Below are 18,749 nucleotides of genomic sequence, written 5' to 3'. Positions count from 1 at the left end.
GATTGTGTTGTTAAAGGGTCAGTTAAGTCAAGTTCAAAAAGACATCACCAAGTTGGTCCTAAGGCAAAGAATATTTTGGCTACAACTGTGGAATACCACCTACTAAGTCAGAGAAGGATTTGTATTCCACATCAGAGAGAGAATACACACACTAAGAAAACACCAGATCCCTGAAGTGCAAAAGTACAAATTTTGATTATGATTCTAGGGAGATTATGTGTGTGTGTGTGTGTGTGTGTGTGTGTGTAGGTGTGTACGTGAACATGCATTTGTGTGGGTTATTTTTTTTTTATCAAATTATGCCCTCTCCAATCGTAGGGAGAGATTTTTATGTTAGGGAATTACAATTTAATCAAGGCTTTTAATTCAGATAAAAATAGCTCTTTGTGAGAAATCTCAGGATTTTTTAACTGTGAAAATAAATAAATAAATAAAGTATCTTCTGCTCATTAAGAAAAGCAGGTTGTTAGAATGATTCACAAGTTTAATTTTGCTACTTGGTAGGTGTGATTAAGAACATAATTGAAAAGGAAAAACAAAATCCCCTAAGATATTGGGTTGTTTGTTTTTTAAGCCAGGGCACTCACACATGCCAGGTGCAGATTCACATAAGAGTTAGAAGTGTGCTGCTGCGTCTTCAAGTGTGAAACTATTTTTATTGACATATTACCAAGTGCAAGAAGGGTAAGTGAGAGGACAAAATCTTGATGGAAGCAGAGCTGTATTTTTTACATTGTTGCTAAGGTTTAGGCAGGAGAAACAAGAGTTAGTGATTTGAAGAAGATGCTGATACAAAACGTACTGTAGCAAGCTAATCAAGATCAAAGCCAGTCAATAAAGCTACAGTATTGGTACTAGCTCTCTTCTCTGTTGGCTAGAGAAGTCAGATAATATACCAATATCAAAGAATTCCCGTAATTCTTAAAATTCCTGAAAGTTAAAGATTGTAACACCCTTCACTCATCAAACTTAACAAGACTATCAAAGATGTACTTATGTAGTCAAGGTAGGCATCAAAAGTAGGGTAAGGCAAACAAAAGGATGTCTAACCAAATAGCAAATTTTGAATGACAAACTATCTTATAATGACAAACTTACTACTGAATATAACCCCGAAGGCCCAAATGAGAAAATTGCCAAGATGTACCCTTAAAATACCAACACACACAACTGCCAAATTCTATAGGCTATTTAGGTAAAAACCAACAATTCCTCAGTTGTTCTGGATTAGGGACAGAATGCAGTGGGATAAAGAACAAATTATCAGAGGCTTATGCTAGGCATTCAAGGTAATGGAACAACCCCAAAAGAAACCCCAGAACCAGGAACAATTCCCTTTTTAATGTCCATGAAAAACCCATAAAGCTTTATTTTTCCCTCAAAGGCCAACAAAGTTATTTTATTAACTAATAGTTGTTAAGGAGCACAAAATACCCAGAACCTCCTGTGGGAAGGGCAGAATAAAATATAACAAGAAGACTACCCTAAAAAAAAAACATGGTTACTACATGTTTCTCTTTTAAATTTATTTTACTTAAAGCATTATATGTAATCCATAATTATGAAAAGATAAACACCACACAGTCTAGACAAATATTCCTTTATTGTTTTAAATTTTAAAACTATCTTATTGCTTTGAATGTTTCCTATTTCCAATTAAAAATGGGTGCATTGTAGTTCTATTGTAATCCTAGGCCAAGGAGAGATTGAAATTTCAACAGCCCCTTTCCATCTGAAGCAAATTATTCCATTTTCCACTTGGAACATTCCCATCCCATTTGACTTTTTGCCATATCCTCGGAGGCTGGCTGGAAAGCCTTCATAAGCTAAAGGCTGCCAAGATGTTAAGTCCCGCTGTGTTTGCAGGACCATGCACCAGCAATGATGAAATAGGGGTTGGCTTCAGTGTTCTCATCATCAGTGAAATATAATTTCACTGGAACGCTCCCAGCTTTCACCATTTATTAGAAAGGGAATGAAAGGAGAGGCAGTATAATATTGTGGGAAGAGCACTAGCTTTATATTTTAAAAAAAAACCTGGTTTCCTTCCAGATATGATACATGTATGACCTTTGACAAAATGCTTGCCCTCGCTGGATCTCAGATTCCTCAGCTGTGAAATGAGGTCTCCAAGCTCTCTTCCAGTTCTAGATCCTAGAGATAAAGCTGGCCCTAACATTAAGTCTCCACAGAAGGATATTATGCTGCTTTACAACACAGTGCAGTATTTAGGACACTAAACTTGTAGTCAGGATCTGACTTCAAATCCTGACTCTGCTTCTTACTCTCTCTTTGACATTGGGCAAATTATATAACCTCCCTAGACCTCAGTTTCCTCAGCTGTTAAATTAGTGTGTTTGACTACATGACCTAGCCCTTTTAGCTCCTCTAGCTCAATGTCTATGATCTCTGACTTTGACTGGATTATTTTGGGTTATGTTAAGAACCTCCATTAAAAACTCTAAAAAGTGATGTGGTAGGCTGTATAGAGCTCTGGTCACAAAATCAGGGAGGGCTGTGTTCAAATTCCAGCTCCAACATATACCTACTATTTAACATTAGACTAGTATCATTTTCCTCATCTATAAAATTGATATGATACCTACCTCACAAGATGATCACAAGGCTCAAATGAGACAACAAAAATAAAGTTTTGTACAAATTCTGGTGTTACATAAATGTGCTTTATTACTATTAATTTGCTCCCTCATCAGAACATGGAGGTGAACTTGGATTCTCAAAGATTATGTCAAATAGCCCAAGCTCTGCCACACTGGAAAGATTTCAAGCATAAGTTCATTGAGAAATTGTGTGGGAGATATAGAAGGGACATAAAATGACCAGCCTGGCTAAATTCAGAGGGGTGCATCACCAAAGAGTTGGTGCCCATTTGGTGAATGTTTTTGTTATTTTAACCTACAACTCATGGCATTATCTACTAAGGTATAGAGGGAGTTATGATTAACTTCAATGAAAATTAAACCATGGATACAAACATTAATCCAAATATCATCTTCTAGTTACAATATTTGTTTGTGATAATACAGAAATAACTGGACAAGTCATTTAATCTTTCCATGTGAAAGGCATTATCTTAGACTAAGTTGCAGATGGGTTCCCAGACTGTTTCTTTATAGGGAGTTTCCATACCAGAAAGCTCTCCATATTGACGAAGTCACAGGTTCCAACCCCTCTCCCCCAAAACAGTTTTAACTGTATTATCCTAATAAAGTCACTTAACTTAGCAGAGTCTTGATTTCCTGAAATTGCAGTATTATACATAGTACAAAGAGCACTGGTCTTAGAGTCAGAAGGCCTGAGTATAAGTCCTGAAACCACTGCTTATTAGCTATTGATCTTGGGCAAGTCATTTGGTTCCTATAAACCTTAGTTTTCTCATCTGTAAGATAGCAATAACATTATTACTTGTGATTATTAATAGTATCGATAGTATTATTAATAATTGTGTCACTTATTAATAATTTAATTAATACTATTATTGATTAATAGTAGTAATATTAATAGCAATAATAATAGTAATCTACCTGAAATTGTAGTTGGCAGAATCTGTGAGAATATTTTATAATTGTAAAATGCTATATAAATTTTTATTATAGGATTCTTGATCCAACCCTATGCTAGCTCAGCATTCAAACAGATAATAGAAAGTTAGATGTAACTTGGAAGACAAATGAATGCATTTATCACGGAGATAATTCAAGGATGTGGTTATTAGGAAGTTTGCCCTAAAATTAGAGATTGTTTAAGATTCAGAGTCAATGACTTCAGCCACTTGAGGACACATCTGGAAGAGATCTCTCATATACATACAGAAATGTTTTAACCAGTAGTCCTTGAGGTCTGTGAACGTGAAGGGTTGAAAAGGTTAAATCAATTGGTTATGTGCATCTTTTAGCCCCAAGCCCCTCAACAGTCTAAAAAAAACAGGAAGTAGGAGAATTGCACAAGGCAGGTCAAAGCAGGGGATGTTTCTTCCCAGAACCTCCGACCTGCACAATGTGACCAAAAAAAAAAGTATCTGGGAAGAAGAGAGGAGTTTGGATAGGGTGTCCATTTCCTGTTTTTCTTCATTTATTAGCCTCCCTTCCCCATTCCCACCCCATCATCGCCACCACATGACACTATCCGACTTGCCAAATGATTGTTCTATCCTGAAGCCACTCTGGGACTCTCCACATGGAGCTGCTGAAGATGCAGAATGGACCTTCCCTCCCAGTGAACCAACCCCATCATTCTTACGCCACCAACAACAGCTTGGAAAAGTGGATAACTGAATCTTGGTTCAAGTTTGACTCTCCCCACTAGGAGCCCCTTTCACTAGAGAGTCTAAACTTCAAGGATCTGCCTTTTGGCGTAATAAGTCTGAACCTGATCTGAAATCTGGACCAGGTTCTTATGTAAGCCATTTGGATGTTAAAATGTATCCCCTCCCATAGTGCTTCTCTGGCAAAAAGTGAGCCTGGCAAGAGTCACAAGCAAGCTCATCTTAGCTCCCCTCTGTGAAAAGCTACTGCGTATCTGGCAGAGGAAGATGCTCAAGCAGCCAGCACTGTAATCCACTCAACTGCAGGGCCTGCCCAAATGGTAGTGAGAATAAACCAAGGTCAGGGATGTCTGTTCCAGGCTCAGCAAAAGGCCAAAGGGAGATCCCTGCAAGGCCACACGCAGTTCTTTTTCCTCTGAATTGACCCTCTAGCCCTTTCCCAAAGGGAAAAAAAAAAGAAAAAACATGCAATCCTGTAAATACTCCACTCTAATACAGAAAAGTCTCTAAAGGAAATGAGAAATAGATAATAAAGCAGAGGCCAGAAGACCCAAAAGATTCCTCACCATAGCAGGTTCTAAAACAAACTCATCATCTTCTACCCCATATCCAGTTCCCCTTCCCATTTCTTTGTCTCTGGCAATAACATTCCCGTTATCCTAGTTGATCTTCCCATACAGTCAGTCTGTCACCATACTTTCTCAAATATCTCTTGCCCCTCCTCTCCATTCATGCTGCCTTCACCTTAGTCCGTGTCTTTATCACCCCTAGCCTAGATTCTTTCAATAGCTTCCTGACCTCTCCCTGCCTTATCTTTCTCCTCTCTAACACACTCTATGTGCTATGGCCAGTCTAACCAACCCAAAGTCCCATTTTCTTTTATTTTTAGCAATTAACTACCCTGTTCCAGAACCTCTAGTGGTTCCCCATTGACTTTTATACCAACTCCAGATTCTGCTGCCTAAATCCCAAGGTCCTCAGGAATCTGTGTCCATCTTGTAATGAAAAATGCTGTCTACAGAGAAAGAACTGATGAATTCTGAATTAATATTTTTCACTTTATTTTTTTCATGGTAGGTTTTATTTCTGGTCTGTTTTCTTTTACAATATGGCTAATATAGAAATACGATTTACACACTTATATATGTATAACCTATATCAAATTGCTTAGCATCTCAAGGAGAAGGAAGGGGAGGAGAGAGGGAGAGAATTTGGAACTCAAAAATTTAAAAGAACGAATGTTAAAAATTTTTTTACATGTAATCGGGGGGAGGAGGAATTTTGAAAAGAATCCGTGTCCATTCTAACTTGCTAGCATATTTCTCATTATTATTCAACACATACCTTCTGTTATAGGCAGGGCATCCAACACTCTAATCCAATATACTTCAGGGTAGTGTAAGTAAAAAACTCTACTTCCCTGATAAGGTTGAGAATAAATCAAGACTTCTTACACATACTGTGCTAATTTCAACCTCTGTGCATTTATACATATCCTTTTCCCAGGCTGCTTTTTTCTACCTATGAAGTATAAAGTATTCACTGACTACTCTGGCCCCCAGCAAATTCTCCATTCTGTAAATTGATGGTCGGTTTGATGACATTTAGTACCTTATTGGATGTCATTGTGTATTAGGTTTTGATTGGTCTGTGTGTATTAGTTTGACTCCCAAACTAGGTCATAATTAAACTCCTTGAGGACAGGGACTTTTTTTGCAGTTGATGATATGAGAAACAAAATGCTCTCAAAGGGACCGATTCTTTCGTAAATAAATTAAAGTGGAGGCATAGAACATTGAGGAACCAGTGGAATGCAGTGAAAAGACAGTACTATGCTTGCAATGATTATGTTCTGGTAACTAATAAAGAACAGCAGACAAAAGAAAAATAAATTTCTTGCACTCAAGATTACATTCTATGACAATAATATTTACACATCAAAATAAACTCAGGTATTCTGCAAATGAAGAGAGCACTGACATTGGAAAGGTTTCCCTTAGGAAGTACTCTTAGCCTTCAAGTTAATCTTTCCTAGCTGTTAATGTTTTCTTCATTTTCCCATTACCTTTTGTCTTTATATCCTCAATATCTAGCACACTAAAGTAATTTCTACATTGTAGGTACTTAATTGATTTCAAGATGCTTGTTGAAATGAATTAAAAGTTGAGCTGAATAAATAAACTGATATTTAATAATAATCTCACACTGGGGATCAAAAGTTTTATTTCACAAGTACAAGATAAAGGAGATATGACTAGATAGCATTTTGTCTGAAAAAGATACAAAAGTGGAATGAGCTGCCTTTGGAGGAACTGGATTCCCAGTCCTGGGGGGTCTTCCAGAAAAAGATTTGATAACCACATGTTTGTGACTCTTGTTCAGGTATAGGTTGACTAAATGAGCCATGAGGTCTCATATTTTACATTCTATTATTCTGTGACTCTACAGGGATGTGAAAATATCTCAGGAAGGTAGGTGAACCTATCTCCACCTCTTTGTTCCAGGTAATTGCTTAAGACATGAAGACAATTTGTGGCGATCAGTTAGGCCTGTCTTACATATCATGGGAATGAGCAATTGTCTACTTGTTAGGATTACATCGTACCAGGAAAGCCCTATTAGCTATATAGATACTTCCTCTACTAAAAGCTGGTGCCTGAAAGTCTACGGTGAGAGATTTATTACTTTAGCAACAAACTTCAACTATAAATAAAAACGGTAGCAACGTAAACTGTTGTCAGCTTTTTTTGTCTTTGTTTTTTTTACAATTTAGTGTTAATAAGTTTCAGTTCCATTCTTAGAAATAAGTTTTGTTAAGTGGAAAGGGAATAATTATGAGGGAACTGGATCCAGTATGCAGAAAATTAACCATTAAGTATGAAAAAGGATGTAGAATGAAATGTTGAAAGTGCCAGACAAACTTTGATAACTTCTCAATTTGTCCTAGGGGGAGCTCTAGTGAACAAAGCCAGCAGTTTTTCAGGGAGAACATAGTAGTATTTGCCCCAAACAAACTAATTCCTGTTTTTGCTCATTTCAGATACTCACACACTTGCAAACAGAGGCATTCCCAAGTGTTATTACACTGTACTGAAGTATAAAGAGAGATTATGTTCTGAGTAGAGTTTTCTCGCCTAAACTCTATATTATTAGTCTATAAAAGTGATGAACCATAGTCATTACAAGGCAACCTTTTTTTTTAATTCATCAAATGTGTTTGGCTATATCTAGTGCAGAATCTACAAATCTTTTTGAGTATAAGAACCTCAGTATTCCAACTTTCATCTTTCTCTTCAGATCTTTTCCCAATGATTTCATCTTTTTAGTCCTTCTCTCAACCAGTCAGTTTTAGAGGTAGAAGACATCAGAAGTCATTTATCTAACCCTTTCATTTTTAGATGAGAAAATTGAGGCCTGGAGTGGTTAAGTTATTTGCTCAAGGTCACATAATTAATAAGTAGCAGAGCTAGGATTTAAATGCAGGTCCTCTAACTTGAAATCCAGTTCCCTTTCCACCATAGGCAGGGCAGGCCTACCTCACTGAAATGCCTGACAACTTAATTGCATTCCTTTAGTTACAAATCAGGAATTTGGTTATTTGAACTTAAAAGAGAAAAGATTGACTCAGTTAAGTCTCCACCTTCTAGCTCTATGGTTGGACCTTGAGATTTCTCCCTCACAAATAATTGTACTGCACGCCACTTTTCAAATCAGACTATTTTCAGAACAATCTGTTTTAACTAAAAACAGCTCCCAGAGGTGTTGATTGGCTAAATGTAGCTTAATCTAAGATTGTATGGACTTCCTGGGGGTAGCATCCTAGAAATTTATCAACAGGGTGAGAGAACATAAAGGAAGCGACTAAAAAAAAAGGCAAAGTGAAAGAAGTCAATAATACAGAGAGACAAGGGAGAAAAATGTAGAAATCAGTCCATCAACAAGTTCCTAATCTGTGTCAAGCACAGTGTGAAGTATTGGGTTTACAAATATAAAAATGAAAGGCTGGGAAAGAATGTTGGGGAAAAGAGAACAAGAACACCCTCTCTCTCTCTCTCCCTCTCCCTCTCCCTCTCCCTCTCCCTCTCCCTCTCCCTCTCCCTCTCCTTCTCCCTCTCCTTCTCCCTCTCCCTCTCCCTCTCCCTCTCCCTCTCCCTAACTTAATTCCCTGATGTTCATTTTACCCCAGTTACTCTTTCATTGTGCCCCATTTTCATTTTTATTATTTCATTGTGCTCCTTTTTATATCATGAAGAAATCCTCATATATACTCCACCCCCCTACTTTTAGTGAAACTTGGCTTCTTCCTTTGTCAAGCTAAAAGCACATGTCTAATTCCTATCCCCCTCCCCCTCCCAACCCAGTACTTACCAACTCCTCAAGTCATATCAACAAGGCACTGTATTAAAAGAAAAAATTTAGTTAAGACACTGCCCCTGTCTTCAAGTCTACTAGGAGAAATATCTAGGAGAAACATCTCCCTAAAGGTAGGGAGACAAGCTTTGGTAACAGGGACTGAACAATGGGAGGCCCATCCTCAGAACATAAACAGTTTGCTCTGCCTGTTGCCAAAATATATATGAGGGAGGCTTGGTGAGCCTGTTTGCAGAAAGTCCTCATGAAGTAGAGTCATAGTCATTCTCCACTTCAACAGAACATGAGCAGGTATTCTCTTAACTCTTGCCTACTGACTTGCTATACAGCGAAGAAAAAGTCATTTGGTTGGTGAGATGAAACTGAATCTGCATACAAAAGACAATAGCTATCTGATTCAATCTCTTTCTTTCCTAGTAGTGTTTTCTAGTAGTGTTCAAAGCAAGGAAAGTTGTAAGATCACAGATGGGGAGAGAAGCAGTTTGTGCTAGCCAATCTACTTTACCCATCCAGGCCCACAAGGGGTTGGGTTGTGAATTTCTGGTGTCTATTTCTTTGACTCTTTGTGCTACTTCTTTACTATTCTTAAATGAAAGAATATTGGAGATGGCAACAACCCTGTGAGCTTTGAAAGACTGGGAGAGCCACCAGAATTTGCCATGACCCAAGCCTGGTGAGACACTAGTGGAGCCTTATGGGATCAGACCCAGAAGAGAATTGATCTGGATGCTGAGATGTCATGGCCTACTGCAGCAAGGGGGTGGTTGTCCCAGCAGCTCTGCCACATTTGGAAGTAAACTTGGCAGGGCAAATGCATTGTAGCAACTGCTTTAAGTTTGAACCCACTCTTCACAAGGACAAAGATAATAGAAGGAAGAGTGTGCCTTCTAGTTTGGCAGAGATGTTTAATTACTTCTTCTCCTGCCATATCTTTTCGATAATTATCTCTTTGTAAAAAAAAATGAATTGATGTTAATTGCTTATTGATGGTATTGAGATAACTGGTTAAATTAAGAATGAGGTGCCAATTACTGGGTCATCTCATGATATAGGGGAGATACTAAATATAACTGTTGATTGATATACGGCATACAACACAGGCTTGAGCTAATAGCATTAGAAGATACCCCAAGACTGGCTGAATGAATTGTGGCATGTGAATGTAAAGACATTATTATGCCATTAAGAAACAATTTCAAAGAATCCTAGGGAAGTAGGAATTGATTGAGTGAAGTAAGCAGAACAATTCATAAAATGATAACAACATTATGAAGAAAAACAAATTTTAAAGATAAATAACCGATCAAGGCAATGACTAGCTACCTCTCCAGGGAACATATGATAAGGCATGTTAGCCATCTCTTAACAGAGAGGTGATGGAGTTAGTTTGAAGAAGAAGAGATAGACTTTTGGACATAGACACTGCATGATTTGTTTTTGCTTGACTAGGATTACTTGTTATGGGGGTTTCTTTTTTTCTGTTCTTCATTGGATGCAGTGGAGAGAATTGGGTCATGATAGTGATGAAAGAAAGAAAGAAAGAAAGAAAGAAAGAAAGAAAGAAAGAAAGAAAGAAAGAAAGGAAGGAAGGAAGGAAGGAAGGAAGGAAGGAAGGAAGGAAGGAAGGAAGGAAGGAAGGAAGGAAGGAAGGAAGGAAGGAAGGAAGGAAGGAAGAGGAAGGAAGGAAGGAAGGAAGGAAGGAAGGAAGAGAAAGGAAGGAAGGAAGAAGGAGAAAGGGAGAAAGGAAGGAAGGAAAGAAGGGGGGAGGGAGGGAGAGAGATAGAAAAAAAAGAAAGGAAGGAAGGAAGAAGGGAAGAAAGGAAGAAAGAGAGAGATAAAGAAAAAAGAAAGAAAGAAGGAAAGAAGGAAGGAGGGAGGGAGGAAGGAAAAAAGGAAAGAAGAAAAAGAAAAAAAGAAAAGCCCACTGAAACATTTAAAAACTGCACAATATATATACAGACAATAGTTTAGAAGCAAGCACAGATAATAGTGGGATAATTTTAAAAATAACAGATTGAATTTTTTTAAAAAGCAATACAAAATAGAGATTTATGCTTTTGTATATAATACCATTTTGTGCTCTATTTTGTATTTGGAAATGCTCTCTTTTTTAGTGGTTAAGTTCAGATTAATTTTTTTACAGAAGATATTTTAACCCCTCAAGGGTACCCCTAGGACGCCGAAGGAGAGATATAGCTATTCACTCTCTGGGGACCTGACTAAACAGTGGGATTGACAGTTGAGATGAGGACCACCAGAGTTTATAAAGGCTTAATTGTTATTTGCAGATATTTTTCCAAAGAAAATTAGTCCTAAAATAAATATAAAGTGTATATAAGATCAACTGAAAAACACTAGTAGATTCAAGGGTCTGTGGGTGTTTTTTGTTTTGGTCTGGACTTGGGATTTCAGGGGGAGAGAACCCATCCTACCAATGGAAATCAGCAGCTGCCCTACAATTTACAATGTTGCAGAACCGCCTGTTACACTGAGAAGCCTTGGTCCACTCACAGCTGGCAGTGTCGGAATCATGACTTAAACCCAGATCTCTCTGATTCAGAGGGAAGCTCTCTCCAAATTCTGAAATAACATAGTGGGGCTTGTGAGGATTCGATAATGTGCTGTGTTGTAAGGCTATGATAAGATGTGCTAAAATCTCCTTCCCTAAAAGCTATTTTGTAGGCACCATTTCAAAGAAAGTATTTATATAGTTCTGTTTTCTTCTCTAGCTTTTATTATTTCAAAGTTTCCTCGGATGATGAGTCTCTATTAGATTATTCCCACATCTACCACTCAAATGTCTAGTTGCTTTATTTTAACAAATAAATGTACAAAAGTATCTGAAGTGTGTTTATTTTTTACTCTGATCAGATCCTGATCAAGAACCTTGATATTATTTCAAAAATTAGAGAAGGTTAGCTGGTCTTTTCGCTTAAAGTTTGTAGGCACTTAGGAGTCATCTTTTATTATTGTATACTTTAAATTTTTTCTCAATCTTTCCTGCCAAACTGAAAGGGGCCCCTCTCTAACCCATAGGGCTTCCATAATGTTCCAGTTTGGGAAAAGAAGAAAAAAATCATGTCCTTGGCAACGGGGAAAACTGCATGAGCAGGGAGCAGCATCCACACCCTCAACCAGATGGCTACAGGCCATAGCCTTCCAAATTATGCCAAGCATCACCGAGGCCAAATTTTCAACTATACTTAGTGAACCCTACCATCCCTCTCCCACCCCACTGGCACCAAACACACTTCTGGCCCCAATTCAACAATGATGCCTAGTGTCTCTTTTATATAAAGCACTTCCCACAGCTTGAAGACCAGCTGTTCCATATTGCAGTTGTGTACCAGAGTTGATGGATGCTTCCATCAACTTTTCATATTTACCAGCCTTTTAGCTACATCTCACCTTGGCACCCAGTTGCATTCTCTTCTCTGAGGAATCTTTCAACCTCCTAATCAATCATTACTTCCACAGGCCTGCCCACTTTAATCATTCTGTGGAAGGTTCCTTCTATTAATATTGATGAAGAAAGAGTATGACCCCCACACAGCAGTTGTCTGGCACTGCTAACTTTCAATCAAGAGCCATGAAAGATGCTGTGACTTACAGGCCTAATGAGCTAGGAAGTCTGAGACCTGCTGCTGCTGCTGTTGCTGCTGCTACTGCTGCTGCTGAAGGGAGACCATTCAGCTGGGTTTCCCTTTTAAATTATTTAGAAACCCTGCCTGAGGTGTTGGAAAGCAGCATCTTCTCTCAAGAGAATTTACTGTTACAGGCACATTAAAAAACATGCCTTTTCATAGCCACAATGTGGGCAATACTGCCTTAAAAAAGGTGACATTCATTGGAAAGATTCATTTTGAGGAACAATAGCAAAATAAAGCTCAGGGTTTCTTATCTTCACTTTCAGACAATTTCCAGGTTCATTTTCACTATCTGGCTCATCAGTCACAAGCCACAGAGCCTTGATTATAACAAGATGCCCTGTATAAATTATGCATATCATTAATTAATATTTGTTGAATGAATAAACAATTGTCCTTTATGTTTTCATCTCTCCAATCTGAGACTGTCTGGCATCCTGTTCTGAAGAGTAGTCCATAGGTTTAAGAAAATCTCCAGCTCCTGTTTTGGTATTAGTCTTTAAAAATTAATTAGCTCACTTGCCCCGAAGAAATAATAGTTGTTTCCATTCATTCCTATGATTGAAACAAAATAAGCTTTGTTTTTTCTCTGTCTATCTTTTTATAAACAGATTGAAAAGAAAAATATCTTAGGCTTAATGCATCCTGCCAAATAAAACCTGCGCTGTGGATTCCAATCACAGAGCTCTGTGATGTAATGTAAATGAATGTTAGCTAAGCAGTCTGATCAAGGTGGTCTAACACCACCTCACCTCCCCAACCTGATCTTCCATTCCAGTCTATTGTCTCTCAGATCAGCTCCCCTTATTCCTTCCTTCATGTCTTTTTTCATTCTGTTCTCTCCTCCTCTAACGCTGCCCACCATGCCCATCTATCCAAATCACATGCTTCCCTTGAGACCCAATTCACATCCCATCTCCTCCATCAAGTCTCCTCCAGTTATTGATTTCTTCCTTTTCTAAATTCCTATTGAATTGGCAATCTGTACTACTTTGATGAAACAGGAGGTTTGGGGATAATATTCTGCTGCCATCATCCAGAGAAAATGGAAAAATTTCTACTCATAGCCTTTCACCTTAACTCTTTTTGCAGTGACTATCCTTGCATCATCCACTATAGTATTGCACACAAAATATTTTAAAGCAATGCGTGGTAAACTGAAGGCAAAACTCCATAGAAACTGTTTCATGTTACCTAGTTAATCTAGGAATATGTCCACACAATAGATCAGCTTCTTGCAATTATTACCAATTCCTACCCCCTTACTGCCATCCCCTAAGTCAATATAGGATTTGGGTTGTTTTGAGGTTTGTTTGTTTACTCTTGGCTCAACTGGTCCCTGAAGAAGCAGATCTTTTCTGTCTAGATCCCAAGGTATTCATTCATGACTTCTTCATGGAAACTGCTCTCCTCAAAGCCACCCAAGTCCCAACTCAGTGATATCTATAACTGGACAAAACTCCCTTTTCCCAACACATGATGTAAGCTAAAGATCTAAGAAATATTCTCTGACTTTCCCTTTATTATTATTTATGTCACCATAGTTCCTCTAAAAGTCCCAAGCCCCTTACCCATGACCACCCTCATGGCATGGCATTCATATTAATATTTCCATGGCTTACTGTTAAACATCAGCATATGCCATTTACAGAATTGTGTTTTTAAAGTCTCTGCATCTTACTCAGTGACTAGCATAAGACTTTGCAGATGGTAATTTGATGAATGTTTGCTGAATGAATCAATGATACATTAATATGTACACAACCCAATGATATCTTTATTATTCTGGTCTCAGCAAGACTAAGAAAACTTTTGATCCACAAATAGCTGTGGGGGGTGTTTGTTTTGGTTTGGTTTTTTGGAATGAAATCTTTCTAATAATTACACAACATAGTACCTGATTTCATAATGTCTTATGCTCAGTCCTACCTACCAGAAGATCAATTAGGGGCTGAGCCTACCATACCATAAAAGAATGGTGCCCAAGGAAACTACTGAAGTTCTTCAGTTTATCAAGTCCTGTGGGATAAATGCTCATTCTGCTAGCACTCACTGACCCCTTTTTGTAGGACCTTCACAATGATTGACTCCAAAACTAAACACCAGGCTTTCAGAGTATTATTAGTACCTCCATTTCCTGGTTCACGCTTCAGGTTTGGTATCCCAATAAATGTAGCTTGATCAGGCATGACCTATCCTTTGAGTGTGATCATAAATTATACTTTGCCTACTTTCCAAAGGACAGTTCTTCCCCAGGCCTTGTTAGTTGGCCTTATTCACAGGTTGATGCTAGTCCTATCCTTCAAGAGGCCAAATGCAAAATCTTGGACATTCCTCTAATTTAGTGGTTCTTGACCTTTTTGTTGGCACGGATCTGTGTAGTACTCTGATGAAGCCTATAACCTTCTTCTCAGAAAGACGATTTTATGTGCACAAAATAAAATACGTAGAATTGCAAAGGAAACTAATTTTATAGTAATACATTTTACAAACAGGAAGGTTGCTATCATATATAATCTTGCAGCAGATTTAATATCTACAGTACAAAGTAGTGATGAGTTTAAATGAGTTTAACGACTGTAATAGAATATGAAAATATCTTTGGTTTCTATTGATAAGAAAATCATAAGTACAAATAATGTTACTGCACTTTATTCCCTACTTCATAGTTGGAGGAAATGCTAAATTCCACTTAGAGGCTAGTGAAAATAAGGATGCATGTTCTTTTTCACCCAAGTTTATGGACTCCCTGAAATCTCTCACTACCCTTGTGCACCCCCACTTAAGAACCCTTGCTCTGTTTCCATGAATGCAAATTTCACCTCCCCCATAACACTGTAATCTTTTCAGGCAAGAGACAATGGTTTTTATTTCCTTTATGTCATCCTCAGGACCTATAAACTGACTGAATATTGATGATTTATTAACTGCTATGAATAAATGTCACCTGGAAATACTTAACAACTTTCCAAAGGTGGAGGAAAATAACTGGGTTCCAACAAAACTTTCACTTCAGCTATGAAAGCAACTGAACATTTAAACGATGCTTTGTCACTGTACCCATCACCAAGTCACCTCTTCTCAACAGGTATTTATGATGCAAACAACCTACTGCTGTGTGCTCAAGACTTTGAGAGAAAAGAAAAGAACTAAAATCACTGGTTGAAAAATATATACAAAACATCCACATAAAAGTTTATAACATAATACAGTTAAGCAACAAAATGAGTGGTAGAGAAATTAAGCATATAGGATAGGCCTGTACAACATATAACCCACCAAAGGATTTTGGGCAACCCTAGTGAAATGTGGAAGACGTGAAAGAAAGTAAAGATGTAACTAGTGCTTTGTTGGTGCCCTGCTTAAGCCACCTTCCACTAGTCACTATTGTGCCTATCATGTAACTTGGTGGGTGGGTTGCCATTGTGTACTCTTTCCTGTTTGTCATGTGACCCATAGCAACCAACCATTGTCATTCCATCTCTAGTCTGAGAGGAGTGAGAGTCGTATCTTTTCGCTGTGTTTTTAGTTGTCACTAAATATAAACAGTAAGAAAACCTGAAAAATGTATTAAAACTTGTACCACTTAGCAAAGTAATTTTTAACATTAATGTGATTTTATGATAAACAAAAATCTTAATAAGCATAATTAATTGATATTAATTGAAATTTTTTTTAAAATATGGTTTATTTGCAAAATAGTTTAACCATTAATTATACCTTTACTTGGAAAGTAAGCTGCTAAAAATCTATCTGCAGCTCAAAGAAGTTTAGCCTATTTTGGTCCCTACCTACTGCCAAGTTGTGCAGGTCTGGTAACTATAGTTCACCAAATAAGAAAAATGAAACAAGTTAGTCAGGCATGATCTGTTCTTGGTGAAGAACTCCTTGAGATCCAGCAACAGGCCCTAGAGGCAGCTAGGTGGTACAATACTGGGACTAGAGTCAGGAAGACCTCAGTTCAAATCTTGTCTGCCCTCAGATACTTACTAGCTGTGTGACCCTGGGCAAATCATTTAACCTCTGTTTGCCTCAATTTTCTTAACCATAAAATAGAGATAATAATAGCACTTACTTCCCAGGATTGTTATGAAGATCAGACAAGATCATATTTGTAAAGTGGTTTTTTTAGCACAGTAGTTGGCATTTAACAAATGCTTGTTTCCTTCCTTCTTGCTCTAGGTGTTCCATGAAGCTTTAGTCCCACGCTATGACTGTAAGCTCGTCAGGCAAGGGACCATGTATACTACTTCTCTCATACTGTCCTTCAGCCTCTTAGTGATCACTGCTTCCTGTGGGGGATGTTATCTAACTCTTTCATAGCATATACTAAAATTTTGCCAGGATTTAAAGTCACATTCACTTGTCCATAGTTAGCATGCTCTTTCATTAACGAATAAAATAGGAGTAACATTTACTCTTCTCCTGTCTTGCTGAACCTCTCCCGTTTTCCATGATCTTTCAAGTATCACTTTGAATGGCTCAGCCATTCCATCCACCAGTTCTTTCATACCCTGGAACATAGTTCATCTGGGCCTGGTGACATGAATTCATTGGAGGTCCCTAGATTATTTAACATTTCTCTACATATCTTGGGCTTCTATTCCATATTAGCCATATTTATTCTGTCTTTTCAGTCCAAAAATCATTCTCCTTGGCAGAGAAAATGGAAACAAAATGAAAAATGAACAACTGAACATTCTATCTTCCACCAACTATATACCCTAAAAAGTGTTCCTGTCCATCCTTTGATCCTCCTCTTTTCTTTTTGTTTCAAGGCTTTGTTTCAAGCCCTGTTGCACTGGCCCATGTTAGTCTAGATAACTTCACTCAATCCTTTCTGAAATGTTATTATTTCTGACACTATTTTTATAGGATGATGCCACACTTTTGTATTTATCTTCTACATATGTCTTCTAAAAGTCGTAGTTGGTTGATGAGATCCTTATAAGATAAAAGGGACCTTAGAAATCAACAGGTACATCCCTCTCATTCTACAGATGAAAAAAAACAAGGCCCACATAGCTAAGCAGCTGGCCCAAGTAATGCAAGTAATAAGCTGCATTCATAAATTCATTCATTCATTTATTAACTTGATAAGAATGCACCAGGATCCCATTATATGCATAGAGAACAAAAAGAATATTAGGCATCTTCTAATAGGTTGGGGAGAAACCCCAGGCATTCCACTAGAGCTAGAACCAGAGATATTTCAGAGAAACAAATTTCTCTTTTGATTCCAATAAGGGCAAGAATTGACCTCCCCAAGTATATTAGGAAGGCAGAATTTATGATTTCAAAGAGAATCTCATATGTGCCTAAAAGGTCCAGAACCGCAGGATATAAGGAATTCTCTAGGCAGAAGGCAGGAGAACTAAAGCATGTATTTACACTCCACAATAACAAGCCCACAAACCAGCATCCCCATTTTGATATTTTCATCAAAAGCTTCCAGGCACGATAAGTCCGCCTTATAAGAGTAACCAGGAGGCCACAGAGAAGAGAGATGGTATAAGGCAAAATCGTATACATGCTTCCCCTCTACAGTAAGAAGATTACCCACTAGCCTCTAGTCAGCTCTGCTACCGGCAGCTCAGCTTCGGCTGTAGGTGTCTCTGGCTCCAACCGGAAAAGGAAAGGAGGATCTTCAAGCCGTCCTCTCCCCTCTTATAGAGTTTTTGACATCATCAAGCGCCGCCTGAACGACCAGGGCCGATTGGTTCTTGACTTGGCCCTTCCCCCTAGCGTAGACCACGTTAACACACTTCCCCTCAGCCAGCCCCACGCCTCATCACACAGGAAGCTCTGGTCCTGCCCCGGAAGAGCAAGCCCCAGCGTCCAGGGAAGCTCAACGAGGCAAGTTGAGTCATTCAAAGAAGACAAAGTCCATTCTGGCTACACCAAGCGGTAAAATAATAACTCACAGTCTTATGGCAATTACCCATCCTGACAATGCTGGCAAATTCTTCCACCTGAGATTCAAGACAGCATGAAGAGGTGGCACAGTGGACAGAGAGGTAGCCTTGGAGAAAAGAGGACCTGGGTTCAAGTTCTGACTCTGACATATGCTGACTGTGACTCTGGACAAGTCAGTTAACCTCTCATTGTTCTAGGAAAATCACTAAGATTATAAATTGTGATAAAAGTGGCAACTAGCATGGGTAGATAGTTTCTTCACAAAAGAATTCTTTATACCAATTAAATCATAGATCCATCTCTGTACCTATCTTCTATGTATAAGGAAGATGCTAGTAGATTCTGTCGAGTAACTTAGTTGAAGGAGAAAGGGAAGGGGAGGAATACCAAATCCTGGTAAAGTGGTATGGAACATGAACCACTGATGCCATAGAAATAACCCATCACCCCAATTAAAGAAATGAGTTTTTTTAGATACTGCATCTCTAAGAGTAAGCCACTTATAGGACAGATTGGCGTCATTTACTCTG

The 18,749-nt window shown here is 38.2% G+C and overlaps 1 protein-coding gene across 1 annotated transcript in view; it reads right to left on the bottom strand.

Annotated features, from left to right (window-relative positions):
• The window catches only part of PLCL1 (phospholipase C like 1 (inactive)), a 446,236-nt gene that overhangs the window by 137,451 nt on the left and 290,036 nt on the right, over positions 1 to 18,749 (bottom strand). The gene's annotated exons all lie outside the window — the stretch shown is intronic.

This window comes from Trichosurus vulpecula, chromosome 2 (genome assembly GCF_011100635.1).
Source record: "Trichosurus vulpecula isolate mTriVul1 chromosome 2, mTriVul1.pri, whole genome shotgun sequence".
NCBI lineage: Eukaryota > Metazoa > Chordata > Mammalia > Diprotodontia > Phalangeridae > Trichosurus > Trichosurus vulpecula.
Note: the sequence above shows the minus strand (reverse complement) of the source record. Positions and strands in the feature narration are given on the sequence as shown.